Consider the following 14,990-nt stretch of genomic DNA (forward strand, 5'->3'; position numbering starts at 1 on the left):
CAGCCTAGGGCATGTTTCCAGAGGCGGCCAGAGGGCAGAGAGGGAGCGCATCGACTCACTGAACAGATGAAAAGACTGAGGCCCGGCCACAAGGGAGCCATAGAAAGTTGAGCCCGGTAGTCACAAAGAAACACACACACGGGGCCATAGATACACCAACAAACAGACTTACACAAACACAGAAGCCTCACCGGACCGCCCCCAGCCCTGTTCCCCCCCTCCCCGCGCAGATCCCAGAAAGGGGTGGGGGGAGAGGAGGAGTCTTGGGCCAGAAGCTTTGTCCCGGTGACAGGCCCAGCCAGACACCGGCCCACATTCCCTGCCCACATTCCCTGCCGAGCTGCCGGAGGCTGGGCTGGGACCTGGGGGTGGGGGGCACACCAGTGACCCTGTGGGAGTCTAACCCTAATTTAACCCCAGGGCACATTGGCCTTCCCCACCCCAGCTCTGTCTCTAGGGAGGGAGGCTCCTCAGGGGAAGATTCCAAAGTCCAGGGCCTGGCTGGGAAGCAGCCTGCTGCCAGCCCCCATCTCCTGCATCACGCGGGGTCGGGTGCGGTGGGGGGGGGGGGGTTGGGGGGACTGAGGTGGGGAGAGCTGGAGGGCACCTGGGCTTAGGGGCAGGCCTATGGGGCTGACATAGGTCCCAGGCTTCCACCTTCACCACCTTGCTGATCCTCAAAGCTACCAATTATCTGCCACGACAGCATTATTATCCCCATTTCACTGTGAGGAAACTGAGATCTGGGAGAAGGACGTGACAGGCCTCTGGGTCACATGACCGTTACATGGCAGCACCAAGACCCCATTCCCCTGGTGTTTCCTCTACACTGCAGTGTCATCCCCTCAAGTCATGACAGCTCATCTGAGCCTGCGCCAGACAGATGGGCTTCCCACACGCCGCAGGTCACCGGACCCAGCCTCCGGGGCTTGGGGCAGGGCAAAGGCCACCCACTTTCCTCTGTTTACAGCTTCAAATATCGGGACATCTAATAATTTGGGAAGGGGCTGTTAGAAAATTAGTCCTCTCCAGGGTACCCCGTCAGGTGAGCCTCTTCTCCAGAAGAATCTTGGAGTTGCCCTCCCCTCTAGGACTCCACCCCCTCGCTCCCACCCAGCGGCAGGATGAGCTGAGTCAAGTACAGATGAGTCAGGACTTTCCCATCTCACACCTCCCCCCTTTGCCCCTCAGGGGTCTGCCCCAGATCCCAGAGATCCCCGTCCTCCTCTAGCACTCACAGTCCCCGGAAGAGACCTGGAAAACCTTGGGGATGGGAGGCAGGAAAACTGATTCCTGGTGGGTGCAATTTTTAAACAAACGGTGAAGGGGCTTCCTGGCACCAGGCCAGGAGCCCCCGAGATGGGTGAAAGGACAGGGATGGAGCTCTGGGAACACAGCGCTGTGGTTGCCTCTTAGGGGGTAGGGTGGGGAGCAGTGACATGTGCTCACAAACAGGGAGCAGGTGCCAGTCACCTGAGTGAAGAGGCCAGGGGCAGACCTATGAGAATGGAGCCCAGGAGGCTGCTGAGACAAAGCCTGCCTGAGATATTGCCCTCCTGGTGCAACGTGGGGTGCGGGGTTGGGGGTGGAGGGCAGTGACCTAAGGGTTAAAGTGCGCCTGACCTCAGCTGGGGGAGGGAGACCAGGAAGGCTTCGACGGGCAACCTGCCTACTTCCAGCTGCCCCCACCTTGGGAGCCTCTCCTTGGTTCACCAGCCAGCCCACCAGTCTTATTGCCCAGCTCAGAACCATCCCAAAGAGGCAGTGAGAACACGCTTGGAGGGTCCATGCTTCCACACGCAGTGGGCAGACACCTCTAGAGAGGAAATGGGCTGCTAGGACCCTGTGGTAGCTGAAAGAACAGGAACCTGCTGGGAGTATTAGTGGTGGGACCCTCAGCCACTGACTCAGGGAGAGGCAGCACTCAAGACAACAAGGTCCCAAGTCCCCTTTCTCTTGGGTGTCAGGACTCCTTGGTCCCTAGAAGCTCTCCTCTACCACCCAGGTCACTTCCTCTTCCTGAGGTGGTGACTCAGCCGGGTGGGGAGGTCAAGGATTCAGAGCCCAGCAGGAAATCTGCTCAAGAACCAAGGTATTGCTCTGGGACCCTCTGTGTGGGGACTTCCAGGCTTGGGGGGCCTTCCCCTCACCCTGGTTCCTAGCAGCTCTCCCCACTTCCGCCCACCTCCTGCCAAAGGAGACCATGCAAATCAACCATTTTGTCTGGGAGTTTCCAGCCCTACCCCACCTGCAGCCCCAGGGTGATGTCAAGGCAACCCTAACCCTGCTGGGACATGGAAACTCCTGGCCCCACACCTTGCAGTCTGGGGTCTTGGAACAGGGTGCTTCTGGTGGGGATTCTACCCTTCTGGAAACCACCAGACTAAGTGGCATTGCCTAGACAAGCCAGAGGTCACCGTAGCCAGTGCCCAAGTGGCCAGGCCTTGGGAAGCAGTCACGGCCTGGCAGTAGGGTGCCCCCAAATGCTACTGCCCAATCTCTGGCTGCTGCCTTCCCCGGGGGGAGGGGGAGGGGGGGAGGGGAGGGAGGGCACAAGGAAACAAGACAGGGCAGGAAGCCCAGGCAGGCAGCGGGCACTCTGGGCCAGGCACAAACAGCCAACACAGGAAACCACAGCCCACCCCCGCCCACCCCACCCACCCAAAGCTCTGGGAGAAGGGAGTGCCAAAAGCCTGGTACCCCTGCAGGGGCAAGGGCTAGGGGTTAGCCTGGGGCAAGGGAGGAGCAAGCAGCTCTCCAGTCCTCTCTCTGCCCCAGACCCTACCTCGGGAAGGGGAGAGGAAGCCAGGCTGGCAGGGGTGGTGCTGCCTCTTTAAATCCACCGAAATCCTGAGCTAGGCCCAACCCAGCTCTGGTTTCACAGGAAGGAAAGGAGCTCAGGAGCCAGTAAGGCAGGCAGCGGTGGCTGGAATTAGCCCCACCAGCCCAAATATATCTGGTCTCCGCCTGCCACCCCACTGGCACTTCCTGCCCCCTGGCACCTACACCACCCTGGGGGTGGGAGAGGGTCTAGGTGCTACTCCCCACCCTGTGGGAAACCCCGATCTCCCCAGATGCCCTGTCGCTGGGTACACGTGTTGGGAGGTGGCGTCTCAAGCCTGGATTCCCAGAAGGGAGGAACGGGCAGGGTAGCTCCCTGTGGGCCCTCACCTGGCCTCTATCCTCCAAGGGGTTAATCTGGCCCTTTTTTTGGGGGGGGGGATTAGGGGTGGCCCAGGAACCTCCTCCAAACTGCCTGACTGCCTGGCGGCTGGGAACAATGGGGCCATTGTGGGAGTTGCGAGTGCGGGCAGACTGCTGGCACAGGCAGTGCACCATGGGGCGCGGGACCTCACCCAGAGCCCGCCTGCCCGCTCTGCTCTCTCCCCCAGGTACTGCCAGCGTCAGAGGCATCCTCCCAGCCCTCACCTCGCAGGCCTGGCCCAAACTCTTGGCACCAGCAGCAGCTGGAGGGCCCTCGGGCTCTGCCCACATTGACATCCAGACTGCTGTGACCCTACAGGAAGCAGGGGCGTGTGGGCCAGGACGGGTGGGGGTGGGGGCTGATGAGCCAGGATGTATGCCTGTGATCCCCCCGCAGGGAAGACAGGAAGGCCACGTGGGGTTTCTGGTGTCAGTCCGGGCACCCTCAGGCAAGAAGGGCTTAAGGGACTGTGAGAGCAGTGCCAGGCAGGGTCCCCTGACCCCAGGCCTCCGTTCCTACACTCATGCCATAGGCCTGCTCCCTGAGGAGGCCCAGTCCTGTCAGCCTCGCCCTCTGGGGCTGGGACACTGGCAGTGTGAGTGATGCAGTGGAATGAGAACCGGGTTTGCAGTCAGGCCAACAAGGATGCCAATCACATCCCACCCCTTCTGAGCGACGGGACCTTGTCCATCCCTTCAGCCCTCTGAGCCTCAGTTTCCTCATCGTGAAACCACCCAACAGAATGCCTGTGACATACTCGGCCCTCAACAAACCACCTCTGGCCGTGATGTCCCCTTCTTTACACCCTACATGGCACCCGAATCCGTGGGCATTTGGTAAAGATGGGCACTCTCGAGATATTTGCTCTTGAGTATCCAAGGGATCGGGGCCCATGGGCATCATCCCAGTGGTATCAAGTACAAAAACTTGGCTTTTTCTCTGTCCTCACAGAGGCCAGCTCCCTCAGCTAGCACTCCCCTGGGCATCACTGGGTTTATCGACATACACTCAAACCCAGAGCATGAACCCAGAAAGCAGTTATCCACTCTCTTAGCCTCAGGGCTGTCTCAAAAGCCCAGGAGAAAAGCAAAGAGGAGTTTCCTTTCAACAGTGGCCCAAGTCCCATCCCCTCCACCAGCCACCCCTCTCCCCGACCTACTCCTTGGCAGTCTCCGTGCAGGGTCTGGGCTGGGAGGAAGCTGGAGCCTACTTTCTTGCCATGGGCCTCTTTAAAGAGTGGAGGGTCTGAGAGGAAAAGAAGAGCAACTGGGACAAGCAGTTCTGAAAGTAGAGGTCCAGAGAGAAGACCTGTGCTCTTCTCAACTAGAGAGGGCTGTCCCTCTCAGGGTGGCTCCACAGCCCCCAAAGGGTTAACAAGGCCCTAAAAATAACCTGCTCCCAGCAGGACCTGCTGATTGGAACCCTCCAGCCATCTGTTCCCATTTTCTCCTGTTCACATTGGAACATCTGAAACCAGCCCCAGAGCCCCAGCCCGATCCCAAAAATAGCCCCAGCCTGCCCAAGGAACAGGCCCCAGGGGCTGGGCAAAAGCGGCATGGCCAGCCCAGCAGTGAGGCATGGCCCAGGCCAACACTGAGCCCTCACTCCCAGGCCCATGGAAGGGAGGTGTTCCCTCTGTTCCCAGAAGGAGGTGGTCAGTAGACCCAGGGGCTCCAGCCCACCCACCTTGGTACCAGGCCAGAGAAGGTACCCAAGAGCCCTGGTATCCCAGGCACTCTGCCACATCTTAATCCACTTTCTCCAGAGATTTGGACACGCACTTCCCAGAAGACCAAACCACTTATCTGCAGAGCTTCCCTCTTTGTGGGCACACCACCCCTGCTGCCCAGTGCTGGGCTCCTCACCCAGAAGTTCCCAAGCCTTAGCCCCTCCGTCATCCGACTCTCATCCCGGGGCCTTTCGGAGCCTTGCTCACCCAGAGCCACCAGCATTCTCCCCCGGCCTGCCCCAGGGCACACAGGGTTGAAACAGAACTCTACCCAGCCCTGCCCACACTCACCCACGCCGCAGAGGAAAGGATTCTGGGGGTGTCCTCTGGATGCTGATATGACCCCACCCCTCCTCTGGGCTTCAGGATGGGCTTCTGCCCATCTGTGTACAGCAGGTGCCAGGCATGCCCATCTGGGCTTCTATACATATCACAGGCCTGGGCACTGCCGTGCCACGCTCAGAGAAGATGCCCAGGCAGGGTACAGGGAATCCAGTGGACCCTGGGCCCCAAGGCAGGCCTAACAGCTGCCATCCATGTAACAGCCCCACGCTGCTACTTTTCTCCCCAAAGAAGGTCCCTAATCCCTTAGGCCAGGAAAGAGAGGAGGCGGCCATCTAAGCCATTTAAGAACAGAGTGTCTTAATGGCTGTTCAGCCTGGTGAAGGAACAGAGCATCAGGGGATGGGATGGTGGGAGGGGTGTTGCAGCTGATCTGAGCTAATAGCATGGGAGAGGGAGGGCTCAGCCCTGAGAAGTGCTGGGAGATGTGGAGGGAGACAGGCCCTAAGACCTCAGACCCCTCTCCAGGCGCATGGCTATTCGGCAAACTTGCAACCAAGATGTTAGTTTCCCCTCAGTGGGGAAACTGAGGCAGCAAGAAGGTGGGTCTGGATGGGTATTAGAATCTAGGAGTCTGAAGTGTTGGAAAGGCTGTCTCTTCCCCACCGTCCATACTCTCCCCACCCCCATCAATTCTTCCCCTGCTAAAGCCCCCGGGAGGACCATGAGTTCCTATGAAGAGCTATGACTAATAATAACGAGGAGGATCTCTAATGTTTATTGAGCATTTACTCTGTAACATCAAGCTGTCCTGAAGGCTTCACATGCATTATTTAATTTAATCCTCTAATTTAGTACTCTACAAGAAAGTTCTCTTGTTATCCCCACTTTACAGATAAGAAAACCGAGGCCCAGGGAAGTTGAGTAATTTGCCTGAGGCACACAGTCCAAAATTAGAAGAGTCAGGATTTGAACTCAGACACTCCAGCAGCTGGGCTACTAACCATTTCACAATACATGTTCACCCTGGTAGCAGCCCTCTGTGCTATGATGAAAGAATGGTGCCTCACCCCCTCATTCCATACTCCCTCCAACCCCAGTGCACACCAGGTCCTAGCTAGAGGCCACAGTTCCTGCCCAGGGAAGAGATCAAAGAGAGGCCACCACTCCCCACCCCCTCAACACAGGTGCCTGGCCCACTAGGGTTCTGAGAGCAGAGTTCTTGGGCCACCCCAGCCCCATCTACCCCCCATCTGTTACATCGTCACCCATCCTGGTCCCTAAGAGTCTGGGGAAGGAGCAAGGCAAGTTACCATGACAACAGCACAGGCCCCTGCTGAGAGGCCCAGAGGCAGGAAGAGTCTCCGCAGGTGGGGGTCAAAGGTCAAGTGGGACTCACTAGTGACGAGTGGAGTCCCAGCCCTGCCCCCCCCCCACCCCGCACCTGCTCAGCCACACCTGGCACTGCCCCCCACTTTTTTCATTGCCTGAGTTGGGAGCAGGACCACTTCCTCTGTGTCCCTGAGGGGTGGTGGCCTCCAGCAGGGAGGGTGGGGGGACTCGAAGCCCCTCCCTCCTGGGGACAGTCTAGGAGAAGTGCCTCCTCGCAGCCCTCCGCTTTCTCCAGCTTTCCCTAGTCAGACCAGGAGCCTACAGGCAGGCGTATTTGTTGTGAATTCAGGGAGTTGTTGCTAAGTAAAGAAGGAGGGGAGGGAGGGAGGGAGGGAGGGGGTGGGGGTGGCAGTAGGGAGAAAGCGTGTGTGTCTCTGTGTGTGCCTCTGTGTGTGCGTGTGTGCGTGTGTGTGTGTGTCTGTGTGTCTGTGTGTGTGTCTAGGGGCCAGGGCAGAAACCACATTACTGTGGCCGGTAGCCACCCTGGCTTTGACTCAGCCAGCTGAGGCCAAAGCCAGCAGGCGAAGGGGAGCAAGAACTTGGGATGCCGGGGAAGGAAACCGTACCTTGCCTTCCAGGGGTGACCAGGCTGGGGCTCCCCACCACCCACCCTGGCTGGGACTTTCACTGGAGCAGCAGCTGTGGCGCTTTAACCCTTCCTGCCCCGGCCCCGCCCCCATCCCCTACAGGGTTCCAGGTTGTAGGCAGTCAGCACCCTCTCCTCCGGGGGGGAGGAGAATGAAAGGAGAAGTGGGGGCAGAGAGCCAAGAGGAGGGCGCCCGAGACAAAAAGCCAAGCAGGAGGCAACGGCAGAGGCAGACAGAGCTGAGCGAGGAGGCTGTGAGGACACACATAAGCACACAGACCTCTCACCTCAGGATAATGCGTGTCGGGCTCAGGCTCAAGGGTGTGATCTGGGCTGGGGCTCCCTGTGGAGAGAGGGTCACAGCTAGAAGCCCCAGGCCAGCAATCTCTACCCCTGCTCCTCCCAGAGCCCCAGCCCCACCCCCAGCACGCACACCACTAAGCTTGTACACACAGACGGGCCTGCAGCTCCAGGAAGTCCCTGAGCTACTTGGACACCACCCCCCCTCCACGACTTCTGTGGATTGGCTGGGAGCCAGGCCTGACCCAGCGGCCCCACCGCACAGCTCCCCCTCCCTCCCCTGCAAGCAGGAAAGAAGAAGGCGCTGGAGATGCCTTAGAGCTCCCTCAGAGCTCAGCCCACAGGGAGAGGGGGGAGAACTCCCACGGCCTGGCCTGAGGACCCGGGTGGAGGGATGGATGGGGAGGCCTGAGAACCCCAGCTTCCAGCACCAGCCACCCCGGGGTTATCCTGTGTCAAGGAGAAGAATGGTGTGGGTGGGTCCTATGTCCCCATGTGGTCTCTCTTGTCCCCTGAAGATGCCCCTGGGGACCAGGCTTGGCTGGGAGGGCCTAGGGTGAGAGGATCAGGCTTAGCAGTTCAGTAGGAGGGGGCTGGGTGAAGCTCCCACAGGCAGGCGGGAGGGAGGCTGGTGGCTGGGCTCAGTTTGTACTGGGGGTCAAAGGGGAGTTCTTTTCCGAAGAATTCTGGGAGAGACGCCAACTAGAGCAAGCTGCTAACCACCCCTCCCTCTCTCTCACTGCACTGGGTGGGGGGGTGTCCCTGCCAACCAGACTTAACCCTCTCCAGCCTGTGGTGCTCCCAGGCACATGACAGGGGAGTTGGGGAAGGTCCTGCTGGGCTCAACTTCCAGTTCTAGGGGGCAAGCACAGGGTGTCTGCCAGAACATGGTACCACGAGGCCCCATCTGGTACTGCCCCGCCCTGCAGCCACCTGGGTGACTTTTCTGGGCTCATCTCCTGAAGGTGTCTGCAGTGATGTGTGTGTGCGTGTCTCAGAGACAGAGATTGAGAAACAAACCGAAAATTCCTCGCCAAGGCCCTCCCCCTGCTGGGTCACTGAGCACTGTACCAACCTGTGCCTCTACCCCTCCCTTCCTCCCACTGAGTCCTGGGACCAGAGGCCATGGGAAGGGGGTTTATAAACAGACAACTTTTCTCTCTGCCCACCTCATGCTGCTGTCTCCATAGGCCCTGGACTCCGACAAACAGCCCCTGCCCCAACCCTCTTCTTCACTGATTTGCTACAAGTGCTTCAAGTATTCAATTATAGCCTGAGATCCCAGGATGGGAAACTGAGTCATAGCGAGGCATCAGGGATTCCAAGGGCCCGCATCCCATGCAGACATAACTCTACTAACACAACTCTTGCTTTGGCAAAAAAAGAAAGAAAGCTCCCCTTAGCAATCCCCACCCCCCTCCTGTAAAACACGATTAAGGTCAGACATCAAGAAGGACTTCCCAGGGTCAAGGCTACAATGGTAGCTGGCCTCACATCCAACGCTTCATATTTCTGGGGTGGCACATCACCACCCACCCCCGCCCCAGCGTTCCAGGCCCCTCTGTCTTCTGCTCAGGCTGGAAATATGAGTGTCTTGTCTTGTTTTGCTGTCTGCCCCTAGCTAGCAAAGTCAACTTTTCTGAACTTTAGCCACCAAGCTCCCAGGTCTGATGTGGCTGGCTGTTTCTTGTCCCCAATGAAGCAAGTGACCCCAAGGGTAGAGGGTTAACTCCCTTTCCCCAGCCCTTTCTGGAGAGCACTGGGCTGCCCTGTGACAGTCCCCACGATATCACCAGGACAAGAAGAGGATCGACTGGGAGTATTGGGATCCCTTAAGGTGCCGGGTGTCCGTGAAGGGCAGAGGAAGAGAGCCCAGCCTTGGGGACAGTTTATCCCAAAGTCTCCCCACTGCACAATTTCTCTCCAAGGACCACAGAACTGCCAGAAGCCTTGGCCTTGCTCCAAGAAACCTCCCTATCAAAGGACAGAGAACTCCATGTCCCAGGGAGCTATGGGGAGACCTGTGGCTACGCACCCCAGACATGTTCTGAGGGAGGAGGATAGAGGCGGCAACAGAAGCGGAGCGCACTGAGTGTGCGCACGTACGCACACACGCACATGCATCAGAGACACAATCCCGAGCACACATACTCCTCAGATACTCCCAGACGTGTATCTGAGAGAGAAACAGACACAACCTCCAAAGACACACATCCAGGATACCTCTTTAAAATAACCCAAACTCCCCAAAAATGACTCCTTAAGACCCATAGAGGCTCCCATACTCAGAGAAGGCCAAAGAGAGCTCGGGAAACACAAATGACATCAGCCAGTCACACAGAACTACTGACAGACAGAAGACAGACCCACACTGGGATACACAAGCACACACACAGAGTAGTATGCATGTGCATACATGCATGGCCATGTGCTAGCACACAAACTCACACACACACACACACATGAAGTCAGATTAGAGGACTAAATTCTGGGCTAGTGGGGAGGAGGGGAGTCAGAGCAGTGGGGTGGAGAAGTACTCAGGGATTTCAAAACAATCCTGGTTTCGAAATGCTGGAAATGCTGGATTCAGGGCCATTCTCAGTTGAGGCTGGAGGGTGGAGAGTGAAGGGGAGGGGGAAGACAGGCCAGCGCAGGGCCACCAGCGCATTGGAAGAGGGACTTGGACAGAGGGCATCCCAGCCCCTGGGCATGGGGACTAGGCCAGACACCAAGGTTAGGAGGGGCAGGTGGCCCAGGGCCAAGCAGGGAGGGCCTGGGGTGAAAAGGAGGCAGAGAAGGAGAGGCCTCCACTTTAGCCACTGACTAGAGAAGAAAGAAGGCGAAGGAACCTACCTGGGCCCTTCCCCGACCCGTGGGTGGGTGGTGGTGGCCACCTTCCCCCCTACAGAGTGGCAGCTGGCTCCCCTTCCCCGCCAGCTAGCAGAGCCCCAAGGCAGGCCTAAAGCTAGGGGTCAGAGGGTGTGGGAGGACAGCAAGGGCCTTCCAGGGGACCCAGGACCACCCACACTCAGGGCAGGGTGGGGGACATCTCCCTGGGAAGCCAGAGCTTCCTACCTGGGTTCCCAGAGAGGGGAGCTCTTCGGGAGGCTGAGGCACTACAACAGACCCCCACATCCAGGAAGTCACCCCTCTCCTCCCAGGGCACCAGGATGCCCTTACTGCCCCTCCCCCAACCTCCAGGGAAAGTCTGCAGCTCTCTCCCAGGGAGGGGAGGTCAAGCCAGGCTGGGGGTGGGGCCCCGGAGGCCTGGCCCTGGCACCCAGCAGAGGAAATGCCAGGCCTTAACTCCAGGCTGCCTTCAGGGAGGCCCACCCAAGTGACATGTAGCACCTCTAGTGCTGCAGCTTTCTTCCCCTTGCCCCTCAGCTCCTAGCCTCTGGCTACCTGGCCCTCCAACTGGCTCCAGCCCAAGCTCTGGTAGTTAGAGGGTGGGACCTGGGGAAACTTAGCGACCCTGGAGGAGCCTCTACCAGCTTCATCCTGGCCCCTTGGCCAGTCAGAGTCTCCTCGCCCCAGATCCCTGGGGGCAGCCCCCACAGTGTGGCTTACAGGTGGGCAGCTGGTGGGGTTGGCAGGCAGGGGCACAGATGCCAAGCTAGAGCAGCCAGGTGCTCAACAGGTTGAGCCAGTCCCTGGAACAGCCAGCCCCACCCCAGGGAGAGCAGGCCTGGCAGAGGCTCCCTGCCCGCGGCACCCAGCCTGTACCCGCTTGGCTCCCACGGCTGCCCACTTTCCCACGGTGCCATCCCCTCTGCCCCCTCCCCCGAGGTCAGCAAGCAAGCAGTGCCCAGGGTTCCTGGCACAGGGAAAGGATGCCGTTTCCCCGTCACCCCTGGGTGCCCAGGCTCTTGGAGTGCCTCACTACCAGCAACCAAGGAGCCCCCAGAAGAGTAAACATGGCATCAGGCCAAAAAGAACCCCAAAGTGCCCCCTACCTCCTTGCAGGCCTCCTCCAGTCCTGGGCAGACTGGATACTCAGACACCCTGGCTCCCCACAGCTGCCCCCCCCAGGGCGCTGGGACAGAACTTCAGCCGGTGGCGCCAGAGGCAGTGTGGCGGCCCCCAGCTCCTGTCTTGGACTCCCTGGAGGAGGGGCTGCTGAGCTGGGTGACTGCTGGCTCCCTCCACTCCTGCCAGAGCTGCTGCTGCCTGCAACCCTGCTCCTTTCCTTCCACCCCACTCCTGGGCTCCACGCAGCTCCATCCCGGCCCCTCCCCCTACAGGCAGGCAGCCCCCTTTGCAGGCATCTCCTTTAATCTAAAGCAGGTGCCAGGCATTCCAGCCCTTGCTGAGTCGACACTGCCACCCACTAGGCCTCTGCCCAGAAGGCTATTGCCCTGCCTCTTCATGGAAGTTGAGTCTACGGCCCGGGGCTCCTGCTTAACTGAAATACCCAGAAGTTGGGAGGCAGACACTACCCAAAGGGAATCACGGGTGCCCAACACAGACTCAATAAGCAAGTTCACTAGGTCGCACATTACCACTGCTGTGATCGATTGTGGACCACCAACACTGATCCTTCTCCAGGACTCTGTAATCTCTTCCCACCTGGACCCTCAACCTCAGTAATTAGAGACTCGGAGCCTCCATACGGACCTCCAGAAACCATCTCTAGCGTGAGGCCCCTGCTACCCCGAGCACAAGAGTCACGCTGGATCCAAGGTTATATAGGTATTCTCCCCTTCAGGAGCACCCCTTCCAGCATTAACCCCTGCCCCACCCCAATCAGAAGCAACACAGGTAAGCAGAACACCTCCAGAGGCAAGTGGCCAGAAGAGTGAGCTTCCAGGCCTGGTTCTCCAAGGCCACGGAGGCTGATCAGCTGAGGGAGGGCAGCACCTTCCGTCCTGATACCAGAACCCCCCCCCATTCCCTTACCTTCCTTTCTCTCCCATTCTCATCCTGTCCTGAAGCTCCTATCAGCAGGCACCTCAGAGCTGATACCAGAAAGACAGGGCCTGAACATGCTCTTCCCCTGGGGCCATGAAATCATGGTCCTGACCCAGAGAAGGCAGCCAAGCTAGTGCTGGGGGGCAGCAGACAAGCCAGGCAGCCCCAGCCCAGAAAAAGTAGCTGCACCTTGGAGAGGCTGAGGAGGGAGGAGAGCAAGGGGAGTGGAAGCCCACCCACCCTGCGGGTCTCATTCAGAGAGCTGCCCAGAGGCATCAGTAGGGTTACAGCAGATACTGTTCGAAGACAGCTTTCCTAGGTAAAACAGGAAACCAAGGCCAAAGATCAAGGGGGCCTCCAAGCCCCTTTCCCGGGGCTCAGTCACATGCCCAGCTCACCTCTCCCAGAGCAGCACTTTTCCTCCCTGCAGCAGAGGCCCCCAGACACAGACACAGACCCACACCCCAAGCAGCAGACAGACAGAAGGAGGAGGGAGGAGGGGGTGTCAGAAAAACCCGGAAGGAAGGAAGCTGGACAGACAGACAGAAGCCAATCCTGGCTTCACTGCTCCAGAGGGACACCCTCCAGACTCCCAGACTGTAAGGGACACTCTCCTCAGCTCCCAAGAGGGAGAAGGGGAGAGTAGACCTCGGTGTCCCCTGAAACCAAATTCCAGCAGCCCTGGGACAGGACATAGTCCAGCCAAGCAAGAAGCCCTAAGCCTCCCCTCTCTTCCTCACATTCCTCCCCCAAGAGCTCCCCCAGACCAAGGCAGGGGCTGTCTCCGCTTAGCAAGGCAGAGACACCTCCAAGGAACTGTGTGACTGCCCCCCCACCCCCCCACCCCCTGCCAAGCCCACATCACTAAGAATCCTAGGCAGGGGAGACTCCTCCAGTCACAGCCCCCGCTGCTCCTAGGCAGTGCTTGGGGGCAGAGGGTGACCCCCAGCAATCTCCAGTCCCCACGCACCTCCTTATGGAAGCTCCTATAAGCCAGGAGAGGAGTGCTGGGGTGCTGAGACCCAAGGGGTTGGTGAGCCTGTGAGGGGGACTACATCTCCCAGAAGCCCCCAGGGCAGAGTTGCTGCTCCAGCTGGCCCAAGGCCGGCCTTGTTCTCTGTGCTAGGGTGGCAGGGTCCCCTGGCTGCCCCTAAGCCCTCCCCTCTGTGCGCTGGGGCTGCCAACCTGATTGGGGGCCCAAGAGTGGCCTCCACTAATCCTGGGGGCGTCCCCGACCCCTTAAACAGCCTGGGGGTGCGTGCCAGAGGGCCAGAGACAATCAGATTGTGTTCCCCCTCCCCAATTCGAACTGGATCTCCCTCCTCACGCCTCTGCTGGCCTGGCATGACTTTCGCCCTCGGCCCCAGCCCTCCCCTCACCTCGCGCGGGTCGGGGGTCCTCACGCCAGGCCGGAGTTGGACGCCATGACCAGGTCAGGGTCGGTGGGTGGACTGGGGTCCTCCTGCTCGCCAGTTGGAGGTGAGGAGGAGGGCGGGCAGGTGGTGATCTTTTGATCCTGGACGCCTTGATCTCAATACCAGCCCGGCCCGGGAGTGGGTATCCGGGGGTCGCTGGGCTCCTGGGTTCCTGCTTTCCAACCGCGGAGCATGGTCTTGGGCGCCGGGCAGCGGCGGGAGAGCGCGCACCCCCGCCCGGCCCTGGGCTCAGGGCTGGGGTCTCAGCCCCGAACCTCACGGCTCCGGCTCCTGCTCCTCCTCCCTTCCTTCCTTCCTTCCTTCGCCTCCTCCTTTCACTTTTCCCGAGGCCCGCGGGGACGGCGGGCGCGGGGCGGGGAGGGGGCTGTCTGGGCGCTTATTGTTGGTCGGACGCCGAGGGTCCGGGTCGCAGTCCCCGGGCGGCGCGTCGCCGGGGGACCCAGGCGTGCGGGCGTCCGGCCGGCTGGCTCCGGGCAGCGGCGGTGGTGCAGCGGCCCCGAGTCCGGGGCATGTCCGGCCACTGGCTCCGCCGTTCGCCGCCGCCTCCCCGGGGTCCCCTGCGCTGCCGGAGCCTCGCTCGCCCCTCCACTCGGCTCCGCTCCCCAGCCTGAATAAGCATCGGGGCTCTCTGGCTGCCTCCTTCTGCCTTCATACCAGAGCCCGGAGAGGCCCCTGTCAAAATAAGAGCTCCCCCATCTCGCTCGCCTCCTCGCCCAACCCGGCTCCCCCAGCCTCCCAGTGGTCTGACTCGGTAAGGCGCCCGGCCGGCTAGCGGGAGGCAGGTTGGCCCGGGGGCGGGGAGGGGGCTTCTATGCCACTCTCCACCCCATTCCCGAGGACTGGGGAGGAGACGCGCTAACACCATCTCAGGCTGGGGAGAGGTTTGACAAACCTACCCTCCTATCTACGCTGATTGGAAGCAGTGGGAGTTGACTCCCCCCAACCCCCAACACTCACTCACACACTCTCTCTCCCTCCCTCTCTCTCTCTCTCCCTCTCTCTCCCTCTCCCTCTCCCTCTCCCTCTCCCTCTCCCTCCCTCTCTCTCTCTCTCTACTGGGTCCCCTCTTCATTGTATCCACCCACATTCATTATGCACTGAACATCTCTTTATTCACTTTATTCATCTCTCTTTCCTAGTAGACCCTGA

General features: G+C 59.8%; 1 protein-coding gene across 7 annotated transcripts in view; it reads right to left on the bottom strand.

Moving 5' to 3' along the window:
* BCL9L (BCL9 like) overlaps positions 1–14,742 on the bottom strand; it is a 28,777-nt gene extending 14,035 nt beyond the window's left edge. Inside the window, exons 1-2 of one of the 7 annotated variants that reach the window (XM_089915666.1) lie at positions 13,785–14,742; positions 7,482–7,537 (exon numbers count right to left, since the gene is read on the bottom strand). The gene's annotated coding sequence lies outside the window, so the exon portion shown is untranslated. Of the gene's footprint in view, positions 1–7,481; positions 7,538–11,450; positions 12,379–13,784 lie in introns of those variants that run through there. The other 6 variants (XM_022560193.3, XM_089915664.1, XM_089915667.1 and 3 more) reach the window with 6 other exon arrangements.
* Positions 14,743–14,990: the final 248 nt, after the last annotated feature.

The sequence above is a fragment of the Delphinapterus leucas genome, chromosome 7, assembly GCF_059928025.1.
Source record: "Delphinapterus leucas isolate spDelLeu-1000000601 "Yukka" chromosome 7, BTC_Dleu_Yukka2, whole genome shotgun sequence".
NCBI lineage: Eukaryota > Metazoa > Chordata > Mammalia > Artiodactyla > Monodontidae > Delphinapterus > Delphinapterus leucas.